This window comes from Rattus norvegicus, chromosome 2, assembly GCF_021556685.1.
Source record: "Rattus norvegicus strain SHRSP/BbbUtx chromosome 2, alternate assembly SHRSP_T2T, whole genome shotgun sequence".
In the NCBI taxonomy this organism is placed as follows: Eukaryota; Metazoa; Chordata; class Mammalia; order Rodentia; family Muridae; genus Rattus; species Rattus norvegicus.
Window position 1 is genome coordinate 30,731,275 of NC_141535.1, and position 16,134 is coordinate 30,747,408.

Consider the following 16,134-nt stretch of genomic DNA (forward strand, 5'->3'; position numbering starts at 1 on the left):
GAGTTTCATTCTGGGGATTAACATGGTTCAAGGAGAAAAGTAACTCTGGTATATTGTCCTCTGACCTTCACATGTATAGGACATGTATGTATGCACACATGTGCTTACACATATACAATAGTAACAGTAATAATAGTAATTGTGATGATGATGATGATAATAATAATTTTTTAAAACTTATTTGAGGAGTCTCAGTATGTACCACAGGCTGACCTCAAATTTGTAATCCACTTGCCTCAGCGCCCCCGAGTGCTGGAATTAAAAGAGTGTTCCAACAAGTTCTTTGCTATTAGTTTGTATAAATCCCTTACATATTGAGGGTATACTAATTTCTTATAAGGTAAGTAGTACACAAGTACGTTCTTCAACATTTCTTCATTTTGTAGGTTCCTTTCTGTATCTTAAACAAGACTTTGCACTTCAAGCAAAATTTTTTGCATGTGTTTATAATCCGCGTATACTCGCCCAACCAAAATGTTGTTTCAAAGTATTTCAAAAACTATTTCATAAGAAACTTTTGATATTAAAAAAAAAACAGTTTCAATCTCCACTTATGACCTTCAACTTAAAGAGCTTCCTATACAGAAAGCTACATTTGGGTCAGGTTTGAAACTTAAGACAATTCAAAGTAGTTTTCCAACTTATTAAAAGGAACCCGACCAATTCAGTTTCAAGCGCTATCTCAGAATCTACAGGTAACTGCTTATTCTTTTGGGAGGTTCTTTTCTTGATCTTAGCTACTTGGATAATGTGAATCAGTGTATGTGTATGTAGGTGCAAGCATATGTGTGTGTGTAGGTGCAAGCATATGTGTGTGTGTAGGTGCAAGCATATGTGTGTGTGTAGGTGCAAGCATATGTGTGTGTGTAGGTGCAAGCATATGTGTGTGTGTAGGTGCAAGCATATGTGTGTGTGTGTGTGTGTGTAGGTGCAAGCATATGTGTGTGTGTGTAGGTGCAAGCATATGTGTGTGTGTGGAGACCAGAGGACAAGCTCAGGTACTATTGGTACTACCCATGCACTTTTTAAGATGAGGTCTTGCTAAGTAGGCTAAGCTGGTGTGATGGTTTGAATAAGAATGGCCTCCATAGGTTCATAGATTTGAATGAGGGAGTGGCATTATTTGAATGGATTAAGAGGTGTGGGCTTGTCTAAGGAAGTGTCACTGATGGTGGACTTTGAGGTTTCAGAAACCCAAGCCAAGTCCAGTAGCTCTTTCTCCTGCTGTCTTGAGAACCAGATGTAGAACTCTAAGCTACCATGTCTGTCTGCATGCCGCCATGTTCCTCGCCGTGAGGATAATAGATTAAACCTCTGAAAGTGTAAGCCAGCTCCAATAAAATGCTTTCTTTTCTAAGAGTTGCTTTGGTCATGGTGTCTTTTCAAAGCAGAAGGATATAGAGTAAGACAGCTGGCAGACCAGAAAGCCCCAGGGATACCCCTGTCTTCACCTCCCCAGAGTTGAAACTAAAAATTTGCATCACCACACCTGGCTTTTCTTATGTGAGTTCTGGGAGACTGAACTCAGGTCCTCATGCTTGAAAGGCAAGCTCTTTATTCACTGAGTTATGACCCCACTCCTTGTATTAATTTTCGATGACATACAAAATTAATACCCATATTCAGCATTTTTATTCCCTTGGCAATTACTTTTCTCTCCAGTCCCCTTTTGTTCATAAGCCCCCCAAGTCCTGACCTTAAACTTTTTGTTTTCATGGCTCTTGATGGTCCTACTTTCTGCATCTCTCTTATCCATCTCTCATCAGAGTAAGCATTTCTTCCCACATGAATTCCCGTTGGAAGCTCCTGCCTCTAGTCCAATGTAAAGGCTTACTTTTTTGCTCGATGTCTGTTTAAAATTATTTCCTAACTATTTTGTATCCATGGGGAGTTGAGGTATGGAAAATCTGTAAGGACTGTGTCTTTCTGATGGGCAAGCCACACACCTGTAGCAGTTAACCATTCCTGCAGACAAGCCAGGTGTTATTAGAATCAGAGAATGATTTGGACACCTACCCCTTGGGCACCAAATCAGAAATCCTTTTTGAACTATTAAAAGCCAATGGACTCAGCAGAAAACTTTAGTAGAACTGTTCATAGTTCCTTTTGAGTTGATAATAATCAGAAAATAAATGCACGACTAATAAGAACACTATGACTTTGAAATATGCAAGTATTTTGGCAATTGTCATAGAAATAGATGTGATCAGTTTAAGTCATGGCTTGTAATTTAATAGATATTGGCTATAAATTTGTCTAACTTTCTCATACATTACCACATTTAGTAAAATTCAGTCTCTTGGCTTCTCCATTCACATAGTGATTTTCCCAAGATGCTTAGCACTTCCCACTCTAGCCTGCTTCTTGGGCTTTGACTCCTGTGGGAGGCTCCACACCCTCACAAACTACGCACAGTTTGTGTCTGGTTCCTTCCAGACCTGCCTTTGAGGAAATGAGAAATACCTGAACCATGGAGTAGGAACATGAAGTAGAGATGCTTGTTAACCTCGGCTCACTTCCAAAACGAACACTGTATGAAAGAAGACATGTTAATTACAAGAGCAATCCTCAAAGTAGGGCAATGATTAGAAGAGAGGGGATTAACACCCCTTCGATCTAGCTTAAAGAGAGTTGTACCAAAAACAGTAAACGGGACCCTAAGCCTCATTAGTCACCCTAGGAAATGGGGAGGTGTGTTGAGCTTCACAGTTTCAAGCACAAAGTTCCTTAACAGCGACATGTTTTCCCCTGCAATATATGCATGAAGATTGCTGTGACAATACAAACTGAAAGGTGGCTTACACTAATATAGTAATGTAGAAATGGTTTTCTTATAGCCATTTTCTTCTACTGACCTGCAGAAAACATGAGAGCAAGCTGCTTATTAAATCATAACTCAGCAAAGATATTTCTTTGGGGAATTTAGCTAACGTGGTCCAGACCCCAAATCTTTCTGCTGATTTATCTTGACATACAGAGCGCTCAGAGGGCCTGGAAGAATGGATGAGTCAGCCTGACTCAGAGAGCCCCATTCTCGGGAATCTATTGCTTTGGTTGATATTTAGAATGGGGCCATGGACTGGTCCACATGTCTGAGAGCAGTGTGAACTATGGGCTGTGATTTCAGGCAGCAATCCTGAAATCATATCATGAGATGCTATGGTTTGAATGGACTTCAAAAATCGATGAGTTACGTGAGATATGGCAATGTGATAACATTAAAAGGTGCTTATGTCAGTGAAGGCTACTCCCTCATAAATGGGAGTAAGGTCCACAGTGGGGAGCACTTGCCAAGTCAGGGTGAGGAATGGAGTTTGGATTCCCAGAATCCCTACAAATGCCAACTGGGCATGGTGTCCTGCCTGTAGGAGATACAGAGCAAGCTGGTTAGGTAGAGTAGCCATGTTGATGAGCTCTGGGTTTAAGGGACACCGTCTCAGTGAAAAAGTAATTGGCAATGATTCCTGACATCAGCCTCTGGCCTCCACATGCATGTGCACATTACCACACCTGTGGCATTCTGCCATAGCACACGCATGAAGCAAATAATGAGAGAGCCATTTCTTTATGTACGAGGTAGGTTCCTGTTTCCCAGTTCAAGGCTATTGAAATGTAAACTTTCCCACAGATTTGGAGTAATGTTAAATTGTTGAAAGTCTGCATTACCCATGGGCTGTGACAGTCAAGAGATTTACCTGTGACACATTCGAAGCTGGCATTTCTAGTTGTTCTTCCTCTGATAGCTACAAAATGAACCCTCACCTATTGGCATGGCATTGTTTGACCTCCTTATCCACAGAGATAGTAAGCAGTCTCCTTGAGAGAACCATTCTACATGGTTCTAGGGACCATTTCAATGTCAAGAAACTCTGCTATGTCACATCCTTTGAAACCATGGCCTAGAAGAAATGGGTTGTATAGACAAAGAACTTCCTCATTTTAACTCACTGAGATTCTGATCCCCAAGAGACACTAGGAGATGTTAACCTAACACAGTCTCTATGTCTTGTGCATGGATGGATTGGGTGAGCTTGCCACTGTCCATTAGCAGTCATACCCCAGAAGCCAGTCTCTGGAAAGAGCAATCAATAGTCAGTACTCTTCATCAGAGAGCTGGCCCTGGCCTTGTAACCCAAGGGGCTGAGTGGGAGGTCTTAAATCTGGATCTTTCTTTGCTCAGCCATGAATAAATTAGCAGCTCCTAGCCTAGGGAAGTGGATATATTTGTGAGATCAATAAATACATCGAAAATGTCACTGAGCATAGTTCACCTGAAACCCTGAGGGGGAAGCAGCTATCCGAGCTGGATAGCCATGCTGAAGAGAGGCAGAGCATGTGGTAAACCACAGTCCAACAGGGGAACGCAGAACTGAATCGAAACTTTTGGTTCCCAGCACATGAGACTTCAGAGATCCTCATGGTGAAGGGAGAGGGGATAAGACCAAGTCTGTCCTGCTCAGGGGCTTAGGTCAAGGTTGTACTCTGCATTTTGCTACAAGAGGCCGTTGATGACGTCCTAATCTCCTTCCTTACCCTGTCCAGGTTTGTGCGTTCCCACCTTCCACTTTCACGGAAACTCAATGGGTAAATGAAGCAAGAGAGATTTACTTCTTGGCGCAGTTGTTCCCAGGGCTTTCAGGATGTAATCACTTCAGAGGTTCAGGGAGCCTCGGCCACATAGGGTTTTAAGGCTCCTGGGAGATTCTTAAGTGCTCCTGGGGTAGAGTGCTACTCAAAGATCAAGCCATCCTCACCCCAGCTCATCTCCACCTCTTCACCCAAGAGCTAAGGTGTGTGTGCACCATCTCCTTCCCCTCCTTTGAGAATTCTGGGAGGCTATTTTCTCACTTACTCTATCTACATTTTATTCTTAGAGAAAACTGCTCACCAGGAGCAGCCAAGTTCTCATTTAATTGCTGTGAAATTGTGGTTCTGGTGTTTAGGTAGTTACTTCAAAACCACCATCTTCACAAAGATGCTTTTACGTGATATTTTTTATGCAATTGCAAATCAATATTTTGAACTAGTTATTACTCCTCCCCTAAGCACAAACATCTGCAAATAACAACTAAAACTCAAAAAGCAGCGGGGCAGTGGTGGCTCATGCCTTTAATCCCAGCAATCAGACGGATCTGAGTTCCAGGCCAGCTTGGTCTACAGAGCGAGTTTCAGGACAGGCAGGGCAGCGCAGAGAAACTCTGTCTCAAAAACAAAGCAAACAAACAAACGAAACTTAAAAAGGAAAAACAAAAGGTAATGAAAGCCACCAGTAAGTGTTTTGTGACACCACCATAGAGTGAAGTCACAGCCCTACTATCCCCACTGACACAGTTTAAATCCCACTTTTCTCAGGATGTGGTATCCCTCAGTTAGTTCAGTGGTGGGATTTTTGTTTTCAAATGCTCATCTCTTTAAAAAACCCTTTTAGAATTGTTCTGTGGTTTGCATGCTTTGGGGATGGGAGGTGGGGGATCAGACTCATAAATCTCAGATTGTTTTTCAAGACAAAGAAAAGATTCTTTCTCCTAAGCAGAATCGATCTCGAAGGTGTGTGCACGTGCGAGCATGTGTGAGCATGTGTGCTCACCTGCATGGTGTGTGTGATTATATTCCCACACTGTCTTCATTTCCCCAAAGTGAACAGCCCCCAGCCTCAGCGCGTTAAAACCCTCTAGCACACAGTTGTGCCATCCTTGAAGATATTCCCCGAATGTGCCAAAAGATCAGCGGTAGCCCCTCTCAATTAACATTTCCAGACAGTGTGACAAAATCTAAAAATACACTCAAAGCAAGACATGTGCGTGTGTGCCCATGATTGGAGCACAGGCTCCTCCATCCAGGGTATTTTGAATGGGTCCATTCAGAGGATGTTAGATGGAGAAACCACTCATCTCCATTTACAGCAGCCAGACATGGCTGCATTCCTGGATGTGGTATTTTTAGATGAGAAAGTTTAGTTCAGAGAAGGAGAGAGCACAACCTCCCTCAAGCACACACAGGAAGAGGTAAGCCCTCTTTGCTTGACACCTACAGGAAGACCGGTACACGGGCAAGACACTGCCCAAGGAGCACTTCCGGAGGCAGCACTAGCATCATCACTGGTTTGTGAGTGAACCTTTTCTTTGTCCTGTTAGTAACAACTGGGGTGTCATTTGCTTCCCTTCATCCGTGTGTGGCAGGGACTGGCAAGCTGGTGACCAAAATTCTTCTTATTTACTTGGTGTGGTCACATGACCTGTGGATTTTTAGCAGAAATAATGTTATTTTTTTGTATCTGACCCATGAATTCCCACGGTGGTCTTCTATAACCTTGTTCCGATGAGGATTGATCATGATGGTCAACTTTATTAGATTCAGAGATGTCTAAGACGTGAGTAAAGCCTGCTCATCAGTATGCCTGTGAGGATGTTTCCAGAGATAACTGGCATGTCAGACAGTAACTGAGAGGGGACGACCTGTTCTGAGAGGGAAGACTTGTCCTGAAAGCAGATATCTGATGGCCTGGGAACCCCATGAAACAAAGGGAAAGATGAAGAAGGCCACTGATCAACCATCCCCCCCTCCCTCTCTCTCTCTCTGAGTCTGTGTGTGAATGTGTCAGTGAGTGTGTCAGTGTGTGAGTGTTGTGCAAGTGTGGTGTGAGTGTGTGAGTGTGAGTGTGTGTGAATGTGTGTGTGATTGTGTGTGAGAGAGTGTGTGAGTGTATGTGTGTCAGTGTGTGAGTGTGTGTGTGTAAGTGTGGTGTGAGTGTGTGTGGTGTGAGTGTGTGAATGTGTGTGAGTGTGTGTGTAAATCTGTGTGCGAGAGAGTGTGTGAGTGTGTGTGAGTGTGTGAGTGTGTGAGGGTGTGTGTGAGTGTGTGTAAGTGTGGTGTGAGTGTGTGAGTGTGAGTGTGTGAGTGTGTGTGAATGTGTGTGAGTGTGTGTGTAAACGTGAGTGTGTGTAAGCGTGTGTGAGAGTGTGTGTGAGTGTGTATGTGAATGTGTGTGTGAACGTATGTGTGTGTGAGAGTGTGTGAGAGTATGTGAGTGTGTGTGTGTGAGTGTGTGTGTGTGTGTGTGTGTGTGTGTGTGTCCTTCCCAACTGTCATACTCCCATTGCCATGATGTTCTGTCTCACTTCAGGCCCAAAACAATAGATCACTGACCATGAATTTAAGGTTCTGAATCCATAAGCCCACACCAACTATTTCTTCTTTTAAATTAGTTCCCTTAAATATTTATCACAACAATAAATGTGACACCAGGCTTAGTGGCACATATCTTATCCCCAAAGTCGGAGGACATGCCCAGGCCCTGTAACTTTGAGGCTAGCCTGGTCTACAAAGCGAGTTCTAGACCAGCCAGAACTACATAGTGAGACTATCTGCTTGTTAGACTCTGTAGGGCAGGACAGAGTCAAACTATTCTGGCTGCAAAGAATTCAGCCTTAAGGGTCAAGCAACCACCAGGCCCTCAGCCTCTCGGGTGTGAGCATTAGCTCTTATTAGTTAATGTAAGCTGCTATGATAGCGTCTCCTAATGCAGTTTCATTCTTTTGGTTCTATTCCTCCCCAGAACCCTGACTACACCTTCCTTTCAGATGCTCAGCCTAGCCTCACTGCATAGAACCCTGTCTTCCCTCCTTAGTTTGTGTCACATTTTCCCTTAGTACATTTATTGACAGGCTGACATTTCCTGGGCCACTCTGCTTGACACTGACAGGCATTGCCTACCCAGGACCTAAGCCAATTTGCTCTCAAAGCATATGCTTCCTGGATCTACATTATTCCTAGACATTCAAACCCACTGGTCTACTTCCAGACCTACCGAGTCAGGAACTGCACAAATGGACTCATCTCCCTGGTCTTTAGAACACCCTCCAAGTAAAATTTGATGCCCACTCAAATTTGGGAAGTATTGTTCTAAAATGAAACCTTCTGGAACCAGATCCTCAGGCTTGTCCTCCCAGACCAGTGGCAAGAATGTGGAGAAAGAGGAACCCTCCTCCATTGTTGGTGGAATTGCAAGCTGGTACAATCTCTCTGGAAATCAGCCTGACGGTTCCTCAGAAAATTGGACTTACACTACCTGAGGACCCAGCTATACCATTCCTGGGCTCCAACATATAACACGGACACATGCTCCACTATGTTCCCAGATGTCCTTCAACAAAGGAATGGATGCAGAAAACGTGGTGCATCTACACAATGGAGTACTACTCAGCTATCAAAAACAATGACTTCATGAATTCATAGACAAAGATGGACCTGGAAAATATCCTCCTGAGTGAGGAAACCCAGTCACAAAAGAACACATATGGTATGCCCTCACTGATAAGTGGATATTAGCCCAAATGCTCAAATTACCCTAGATACAATTCACAGACCACATGAAATTCAAAAAGCAAAGTGTGGATGCTTCAGACCATTTTAGAACGGGGGAACAAAAATACTCATAGGAAGAAAAAATGGAGACAAAGTGTGGATTTAAGGAAAGACCATCCAGAGACTGCCCCATCTAGGGATCTAGACCATATAAATATAGACACCAAACCCAGACAATATTATGGATGTCAAGAGGTGCATGCTGACAGGAGCCTGATATAGCTGTCTCCAGAGAGACTCTGCCAGAGCCTGACAAATACAGAGGTTGATACTCACAGCCAACCATTGAACTGAGCACAGGGTCCCCAATGGAAGAATTAGAGAAAGGACTAAAGTAGCTGAAGGGGTTTGCAACCCCTAAGAAGAACAGTATCAACCAACCAGACTCTCCACAGCTCCCAGGAACTAAACCACTATCTAAAAAGTACACAGGAATGGACCCTTAGCTCCAGCCACATATGAAGGCATCAATGGGAGGAGAGGCCCTTGGTCCTGTGAAGGCTCGAGGCCCCAGTGTAGGTGAATGCCAGAGCAGAGAGGTGGGAGGGAGTGGATGGGTGAGGGAGCACCCTCATAGATGCAGGAGGAGGGGTGATGGAATAGGGGGTTTATGGAGGGGAAATGGGGAAAGGGGATAACATATAAAATGTAAGTAAAAAATTCCAATAAATGCAAACAAAGCAAAAGGATCACCCTGTAGTTTCTTGCAGCAGGAGAACATATCTGGAATTTATCCAGATAATCCTGGCCTTTTCATTTGGTAGTGTCTTCAGCTAGCTCTTTGAAATGAAACTCAGAGCTCTTGAGACTAAGATAAAGCACATGACCAGAAGTTGACGTGTTTTCCCTACACAAAGCACTCTAGGCTCTTCAAATCCTTTTCGTGTGTTCATGTGTGTGTGTGTGTGTTTGTGTGTGTATGTGTGTGTGTGTGTGTGTTGTGATCTGTGTTTTAATACAGTCACAAATAGATTACTACTAGGGAACCAAGAGCACAATCCATACTTTCTGGAACAAACTGCTGGGCTTAAATCTCATTGTCATAAGTGGATGCACTGAGTTTGCAGAATTTATGCTGAGAATATCCATTTTCCTTTTGGAAGTTTCATCAAGAACCAGTGTGCTGGTTCATGCTTATAATCCTAGTGAATGGGAAGCTGAGGCAGGAGAATTGTCACAAGTTTGAGACCTAGACTACACAGCAGATTTCAGGCTAGTCTAGGCTAGAATTAGACCTGTTTCAACCCCAACTCCAACCCCCAAGGAAATGTCATTAAACAGTGGTTGCTGGGGTAGTAATCGGATGGTAGAGACCATAGTTCCTTTAAAATGTCAGCAAAAGTGAAATCTATCCTGGGTTGCTCTAATGCTGGCTTCCTTATTTAGGAAGGTGACAGCTTGGTCTGTAAGCACTGTTCCTCTGCCCCCAAGGTTTAATTACTGCAGAATAATTTTTCATTGCATTTATAAAATTACAGGCCCCCCCCTAAAGAAGAAGCATTTGAATATGAGATAGTCTTTGGAAATCAGAAAATAAGCTAAAAGTCAACATGCTTTCAAGAGCATGAAAAGTCAAAGACATGGACAAAGAAAACCATTTCACACACCAGTGACCCTGGTAACAGTTCAGTCGCTTCAAGTTGTGCTGGAGATGCTGAGCACCATTTTTTTTAAAGCTTTCTAAAATTCGTCGAGGCACGACGCAAGTGTTTCTGTATCATTTAGTGGGCTAGAGTCAGGATGCAAAGTGAAGCCAGGCCTACGTCATGCACCATCGTTGACCGGAAGGCATTCAGGGATTCGGTATGCAGTGATTTAGACTCAGAGCTCGTTTTCTGAATCTGTTTGACAAGAACTGAGAAGTAAATATGTTTAGAAGTCAGGGCCATGTTTGGGCTCATGTTGAAGACATGACTCAGATTCCTCTGTTAAGAAATCAAATAAACAATAAAGGTAAAAGAACAGAAGGCTGGTGATGTTCAACTTCTTCAAGACCTGATCAGAAAACCCTGACCAGTTCCTTCATATTTTCTTTTCAGACAGAAGCAAGGGATCTAGATCTTGTTTATACAGTCAACCTTCAATCCAGATGTGTTTATTCCAAACACAGTTCAGATTCCTTAAAGCAAAGGATGGATTGCAGCCTCGGAGGCGTCACTGGGCTGTGCGAGCGGCCACAGCTCTCCCCTAGCTCAGCTAATCCCTGGGAATGTGTGACAAATGTCTCTCTGTACTATGCTGCTATCTGCTTCCAGCATGTTTAAACCTTCCCAAGAAGAAGCTCCAATCATGAACCCACATGAGACTTCTGCCTTGTTCAAAGGTATCTGACATTTCTAATGAGAACTGTCATCTCCAGAATTCATTTTTAGGTATCCTGCTTGCATAACGCTCTGTGCTGTGCAACAGACAAAACAGAGCATTAGTATTTCCCAAACTCTTGAGACCTCGGGCAATAGAGAAGTAAGTACAGCCAAACAATCTGCCTTATAAACAAAGTGAGGAGAGGATGTGTAACTAGTGTCAACAAGCAAGTGACTCGATGGAATATAAGGAAGAGTGGTGACTGTGGCAAGCCTCAAAAGAACAGCCTATGTAACACACAGGCATGCAGCTCTCACACAGACACATGCACACACACATGCACGTGTAGCATACACATGCACGTGTACCCACACAGATAGTTCTTGGGGCTAGTTCTGTGTGAAGATCCTTCCTGTGGGCCAATAGAATGGCAGCCGGTGTTCCCCACGCTCTTCCAGGCTGACCTTCAGGAATGTGGTGCTCCTTTGGGTTCAATGTCCAATCAGAGAATCTCCTTCTGACCAATTGGAAAGGGTCAGTCCCATGAACTGCCCTTGAAAAAGGCATGGGGGTGGGGCGTTCTTGTGTTTTTTTTTTTTTTTTTTGCAAAAATAACCATGAGTCTTCAGGTTAGGGAAACAGGTCAGGCCATGAGATCCTGGAGTGTTAATATTTCTCATGACCTGTGAGAAGGAAAAATCTACAAAGAGCAGTTCCTAACGACAGCCTTGACAGTCCACACATTTGGTTAAATTATAAAACCCGGAGTAAAATTTCATAATGAAAACATCTCATGACAGGCGAGACGGCTCATGGCCAGGTCACCATGGAGCACTCAGGGGGCTCCAGAGCAGCCCCACAGATGACCACTTAACCCCACCAGCTAAATGGGATCTCAACAAGAGGTACTGATAGAACACTCAGAAGGTACCTTTTAATTGATCGCTTCCAACTGCAGTGTAAACTGTGGTGGCGCCTCAGGCAACACACACATCTGATCACCCTCATCAAACTTACCTTCTACATAAAATCTAAAACCCCGACAAAGCTGGGGTACGGAGCTCTCTGCTCTGCTGTTGGAATGGTTATGTTCATCCTGTGCCTTTATAATTCAAATAACAAACAAACTGGTTGTCTTAACTGTAAACAAGGGTGGGGAAGGGAAACCTCTGTAGGAATAACTATGAAAAGACTGAAGGGCACTGTCGCCACTGCCATTTGATCCTGGTCTATGAAAACTGCCTTTCCATCTCCCTGGCAGCCTTCACGGAAACGCTGAAAGAGCCCCTTTCTTCCTATCGGAGTATCCCAGTCTCCCACTCACCTCCCTTCCACCCTTCCCATTCTGTCTTGGCTCCAATCACCTGCCCACTTCTGCAGATCAGAGTGGACCTTAAGTCAGCAGGCTTGTGTGACAAACACCATTACCTGCTGAGCCGTCCCAGTGGCCCACTTCCCTTTGAGAAGCCTGACTTCGAGTCATCTACTTCTCTAGTTAGAAGTTAGTTGTGTGGCCACATTTAGATCGGAGAAAGACGCAGGGTGCACAGCCACCACCAATCCAAAAGAAACGCACTTTGGGAGGGGCTGTCGGAGCGACCAGCCTTGTCTCCACCACACCACGGTTTTACACGATTCCCAACGTGCTCTCCCTTCTCTGCCTCTTCCGTCGCCCCTCACGTCAATACACGAGCCTGAGAGGACGTTATACTGCAGTCAGAGGTGACTCTAGGCTAGGCAGATTTCTTTTTTTTTAAAGCAAGCACCGTGAAAATTTTGGAAATTTATGTGTTATTTTCTAGCCGTCACTTCGAAATCCATGGCAATATACCAAAATTCTATGACGTTGTGGCTGATAAAGTGGGTGGCTGTGTTGATGGACAGAAAGCTTAGGGGCTGAGGAAAATGAAGAAAAGAGGACCAGGTGAAATTTATGGCCAGAACACTGGCTTTAGACACGAGAAGACTATAAATAAAACCATTTAGCAGTTTCTCCTGGGGGTGTCAGCAGTACTTCTGAGGGGGCTGTAGTACAGACCTTTTACTACCCACAGGCTAGAACTAGCCTCACACCAACTAAGGCAGTTCATTACCATGTCTAGGGGCTATAAGCTTTAGTGTTCTCTCTCTCTCTCTCTCTCTCTCTCTCTCTCTCTCTCTCTCTCTTTCTCTCTCTCTCTCTGTCTTGCTCTCTCCTGCTCTTGCTCTCGCTCTCTCTCGCTATTGCTTTCTCAAGTTTTGGGCTAGGCTTGTTGTATATCTGTATGCTCAGCACTGAATGGGGTTAAAGGAGGGCGAGTGTGTAGCTTGTAGCTTGAGCTGTATAGTAAGTTTTGGGGTAGCCTGGGCTACATATTGACACTGTCTGAAAGAAGGAAGAAGAGGGTATTTAGAAATTTCTGGTTTGCTTCTTAAATATCACGAGCTGTGGTATACGGCTGCTTCGATGGAAAAATTGTACAAATGGAGAGGGAACCTAGTGGCTTCCACATCCACCAAGCCCAGGCTCCAACCTCCTGTGAGCTGGATGCAGTCATGCATCGGACACCTGAGCAAGCCTATAACAGAGAGGCTCATGAGAACTTTAAGTAGTTGTTTGTTTGTTTTTTTAACTACCATGTTCTAGTGGTTCATTATCCAGTGATAAATAACCAAAATCCCTTCTAATATTTATAAATCCTCACTTGGTGTCACCACCACCCTGCTGTTATGTCACAATAGTCAGATAGCTCTAACTGGCCTCTGCACTGCTGATAAGGGACTCAGTCCTCCAATCTCTCAAGGACTGCCTGTCTCCCTGTAATGTTCTTTCTTCTAGATCACTTGTTCTGACTGTTAGAACTAGTGGGGGCATCTTTGACAGGTACATACCTGTTCCATTCTGTCTGTCTGTCTGTCTGTCTGTCTGTTTATGTGTGAGTATGTTTGTTTGTGTCATGTTTGTGTGGTGTGTGTTTGTGTGGTGTGTGTGTGGGGGTATGTGAGCGTGTGCATGCACTCGGTGTGTGTGTGTCAAGGGGCAGAGGGAGTTCCTACAGCATGAGTCCAGTCCTTTTCTGGAACAACAACCAGAAAAACATGAGTTCCTGGCGTCTTTTACTAGAATCTGGATCCCATTTTCCATCGAAACCTACATTATAGGTTATTTTAGATCCTGTAGTGCTATCTGAATATAGTTCAACTGCTTTTGTTAAACAAACATTTGGGAGCATCGCTACCTTCTAGTAGGTTGTGCTGAGGAGCTACAAAATCCAAATAACTGAGCAACAGTGACCTCTGGGAATACACCCGGGTAAGAAGTCAGAGGCTTTCCTCCAGTTACGAACACCGATAGGTGGTAGACACTGGAGAAACTGAAGAAAATACACGATGGCATTCTCTTCCCTAGAAGTTGCCTAGCTTTTAAGAGACAAAAGCAAGTCTGAGACAACCAACAGGAAGGCAGTCTACAGGGAAATCTTAAACTGCATGGAGCCAGCAAGTGCTTCAGAATTGCAAAATCCAATCCAGAAGCTGTTTCCAGTGTGTATTTGCGTCGGTGTCTTGTTTTGCAGTTGCCTTGTGGTTCACAGCTCACAATTGCACAAGGGCAGTTTCCGTGCACCACTGCCGTGGGTGGACAGGAATAGATGCTAGCTTGCACCTGGCTGTAGGGACAAGGCAAGGTCTGAAGCCTAGGAAAAGCCAAAGGCTAACACAGACCTCATGAAGCCCCTCCCCCGTGTGCTTGTCAGCACGTTGGCTGGAATCACCTGTATCAGAATTCCAGCGGTGCTCACTACAAATGTTGACTCTTGGGTCTCCCATGCCAGACAGGGAAAAAAAAAGAAAGAGAATCTTAAGGGTGGGGTTAGCATTAGCATTGCTAATACCTTAGTTCCTTGCTTTGTTTTGTTGTTCTGTTTCTTGGTTGATTGAAGTTTGAACATTGTTTCAAAGAAAGTCATCTCTCAGGACTAGGCCCATCCTCTCCCACTTAGGCCAGACAAGGCAGCCCAGTTAAGGGAATAGGATCCACAGACAGACAACAGATTCAGGGACAGCCCCAACTCCAGACTTGATGGGCCAGAATCGGGGTGATACCTAGGGGGGCTTCCCCCTTCTCAGAGGAGAAGGGGAGGGAGGATGAGGGGAGATGTGGGAGGGGGTCTGGGAGGAGGGGTGCGGATATTGGAATATAAAGTGAATAAATAAATTAATGAAAAAGAAAAGAATTATGGACAGACGGACAGACAAACAGACAGACACTGTTTTCCACTGAAAGGATCCAGATTGTTAGATTGGCCCTCAACACGCTCCACTTCCAAAACCCTTGCTACTGCCAGCCAGGTCTGTAGGAGAAAACAAATCCGTGCAGAGAGCCAGGCAGAGGAGGGAGAAGGCCCTAACACCCTCTCCATCCCTTTCTGGCTCACTTTCCATCCCAGGCCTGCGCTGTGCACACACTGAAAACATGTCTAAGACATCTGGACCGAACCCCAGCATCTGTTGTAAGAAAAATGAGATTTCCAAGCAGGGCCTCTTTGGAGTGGGATGGTGCCAAGAGGGACGGGGCCTCCCAGGTAGACATCGTCACATGGAAACTTACTAGTGCATTTTCCTGGGATCGGAAAACGTGCTTTGAGCAAAGTCCCAGATCTGAAACAAAAAATGTGCTCCTCTCTTTCTTGGGGCACTTGTTTCAAGTGCCTGCCAGCAATGCCTTCCTACTGCCTACCGGGGGGGCATCTGGGCTCCTTGCCATCAACCCACATCAAGGTACGAATGTTACCGGACATTGTGCTGGCTTGGCGATTCGAGACGAAGTAGAGGCTTTCTAGAGTGAGACATGTGTGCTCATGTAACAGTAGCAATGGAAGTAATAGCTGCTGTTTCGTGAGTCCCTTTCCCTCACCTTGTAGTCCCCGGGATTGTGTCTCCATCACTGCTGGGTGTCCAAGCATGAATATCAACTGATCAAACCATTGATTTCTCCTTTTCAGGAACCCAGGCCATAAACAAAAGCTTTGAACGGTAACATAATAAGACTAATTTTTCATTTGTTCATTCCTCCTGTCCCCACTTCTGTGTGCTTCCCCGCTGCAGGAAACGGGTTGTCAGAGGGAGGGAGGGAGCCAATGGGTCACCCCACAGGCCTGTCCCCACCACTGGCCACAAAACTTTGGAGTTTCGGTGGGTGGGACCTAATGCATCCATTCCTGGAAAAGCCCAGGGAGGAGGAGAGGAAATAGTGAAGGCCTCTGGGGAGCCCTAGCCTCTCCTTAGGTCTCAGAACACTTCAAGAGACCAAGAAATATTTCCAGGAACTGAAAATAACTAAGAAGTAGACCATCTGAGCGAACACGGTGGTCTGAGTGATCGGAGGTGCATGTCTCAGAGAATGTCAGTCGGGGGAGGCTCAGACTCACCCCTTCCTTCCCACCAGTGTCCTAGGCTATGCCATTACCTGGGACTTAGACACCATCC

The 16,134-nt window shown here is 44.7% G+C and overlaps 2 long non-coding RNA genes across 4 annotated transcripts in view; one reads left to right on the forward strand and one right to left on the reverse strand.

Annotated features, from left to right (window-relative positions):
* Window positions 1-16,134, forward strand: part of LOC134485581 (uncharacterized) — a 120,848-nt gene that overhangs the window by 80,086 nt on the left and 24,628 nt on the right. The window lies entirely within an intron of this gene.
* LOC102551152 (uncharacterized) overlaps window positions 1-16,134 on the reverse strand; it is a 57,594-nt gene that overhangs the window by 20,171 nt on the left and 21,289 nt on the right. Inside the window, exon 2 of one of the 2 annotated variants that reach the window (XR_015670555.1) lies at window positions 2,464-2,530. The exons of the other annotated variant lie outside the window; for it this stretch is intronic. This is a non-coding gene — a long non-coding RNA (uncharacterized LOC102551152). The remainder of the gene's footprint in view (window positions 1-2,463; window positions 2,531-16,134) is intronic. 2 annotated transcript variants of the gene reach the window in all.